General features: G+C 50.2%; 1 long non-coding RNA gene across 1 annotated transcript; it reads right to left on the reverse strand.

The window, feature by feature from the left end:
* Positions 1–1,161: 1,161 nt before the first annotated feature.
* On the reverse strand, positions 1,162–1,851 carry LOC119336342. Its single transcript, XR_005162375.1, has 3 exons — positions 1,702–1,851; positions 1,479–1,533; positions 1,162–1,375 (listed from the first exon to the last, which is right to left on the reverse strand). It is a non-coding gene; the product is annotated as an uncharacterized LOC119336342 (long non-coding RNA).
* Positions 1,852–2,177: the final 326 nt, after the last annotated feature.

The raw sequence follows: 2,177 nt of genomic DNA on the forward strand, positions 1-2,177 counted from the left end.
CGAGCGATCGATCGATGGTTGTTAACTGAACCCCGGGCGATTCCTCCGCTACTGCTGCTAACTAAAGCCGATCGATGCTGCCTCTCTGGATGAACAGTGAGCGTTGCGGGGGGGTGGATGAACAGTGAGCGGTGGCGTTGCCTCTGGATGAACAGGGCCCCGTGGTGTGGAGGGCTAGATGAACAGGACGACCCCGTGGAGGGCTGGATGAACAGTAGACGGTGGAGGGGTGGATGAACAGTAGCCCGTGGAGGGGTGGTTGAACAGTAGCCGGTGGAGTAGCGCGCGGTGGAGGCTGGATGAACAGTAGCCCGTGGAGGCTGGAGGAGGTCGACGGTGGATAAACAGTAGCCCGTGGAGGCTGGAGGAGGTCGACGGTGGAGATGAATAGTATCTTGTGGAGTCCCGATTTGCGGTACGCCACACCCCTCCCGATGAAAAGGACCCCCGTTTCGACCGTAGCGCTCCAACACAAGTCCGTTTCGTCCGTTTTGCGGTACGCCATACCCCTCCCGATCAACAGGAACCCCGTTTCGATCATAGGAGGTCCGTTTCCTCCGTTTTGCGATACGCCAGACCCCTCCCGATGAACAGGATCTCGTTTGAACGTGGCCGATTGAACACAAGGCCGTTTCCTCCGTTCTGCGGTACGCCAGGCCTCGTTTCCATCGCCTGTTCCGTTCAAGCCCTCCCGACGAACACGATGATGCATTCCGTTCCGACCCAGCCAGTTGGCTCCCATGCATTCTGTTGCCTCCTGATGAACACGACGCTTTCCGTTGCCTCCCCATGAACACGACGCATTCCGTTGCCTCCCCATGAACACGACGACTACGCTGTTTCTCCGTTCCGACCCAGCCATGTACACGAGCCCTGGCTGTACATATGCGCGAGTACGTGTTTGAGACCCCGCCTGTATGTACATATACGTGGCCATATTTTTTTTCTTGCACACTAACCGTTGTACGTACGTGTACATGCTACGTGTGCGCCTCTACTACGACACGTACGCGCCTCTACTACGACACGTGCGCGCCTCCAGAGGCGGAGCCAGAATTTCTCGAAGCCTAGGGCTAAAGCTAAGGGGTTGTAAACAACGCCAAACACCACAACCTGAAAAGCACAACAAATACAACACATAGCAATGCATATTACACGTACACCACAAGTTTTGATTAGGAATAAAATGTGAATTTCAAATTCAGTAAAACTATTTTTTTTATAACTATGAGGGCAAATTCACTAAATGCATCATCAATTTAACAAAGATCGTCATTGCAAACAGCGATACCAAATTAATGAAGGCTTTTCTTCTTTTGCGGCCATCATTTCTTCGACAGCAATAATAGAGGGGCAATAATAGAGGGGCCCGAAGCTGTGAACATAAATTGAGTATTTTAAATCAAGAACTAGATATAGACCCAATCAAGAACATAAATTGTTATTATGCAATTTTAGAAAAGAAGATCATATCATACCATGATCACGGAAAACTGTCCGAGTCATCTTCATCTTGGGTTTCTATTTTTTCTCCTATTAAAAAGTAACAATGGACAAAATTGACTAAAGCAATACAATTTAACATTAAAAGTTCATTGATCTTGGCTGATAAAAAAGGAACAAGGGGAAAATTTTAGATAATGCGACAAACCTAAGTAGTACTACATTATACCCCGCAAAAAAAAAGCAGTACTACATTACCTGTTCAGCCGGTTTCGGTGATCGATCAGGAGATAGACCGATGGAGCACAGATGCAGAACAGGAGGCGTAGAAGAGGCTACTCGAACGATGCGAGAGATCCGCGGTTCGGAGCGCCGGCCGCCTAGGCGCGCGTCCGGTGGAATCGAGCAATCGATCTAGGAGACAGGAAGCCTTGGCGGCGCAGCGTGAGAGATTTTTTTATATCGAACCGGCGAGACGAGGCGTTAGATGACTAATTTTTGGATTTTTTTAGGCAAGTGCATCGTGGCTCGTTAGTGGCCTTTCTTTCAAGCCTTGGAGAGCTCGGTTCACTGGGCCTGGGGCTGCTGGGTTTGCACATGCCTGGGGCTGGGCCTCTACAAGCCTACAAATACATGGGAAATTCCTCTGCATGTACAGCCTATTAGATGGGTCACGCTTGGGGCTATAGCCCCAGTTGCCCCAGGCCCAGTTCCGCCCCTGCGCGCCTCTACAT

Source organism: Triticum dicoccoides, chromosome 7B (genome assembly GCF_002162155.2).
Source record: "Triticum dicoccoides isolate Atlit2015 ecotype Zavitan chromosome 7B, WEW_v2.0, whole genome shotgun sequence".
Lineage (NCBI taxonomy): Eukaryota > Viridiplantae > Streptophyta > Magnoliopsida > Poales > Poaceae > Triticum > Triticum dicoccoides.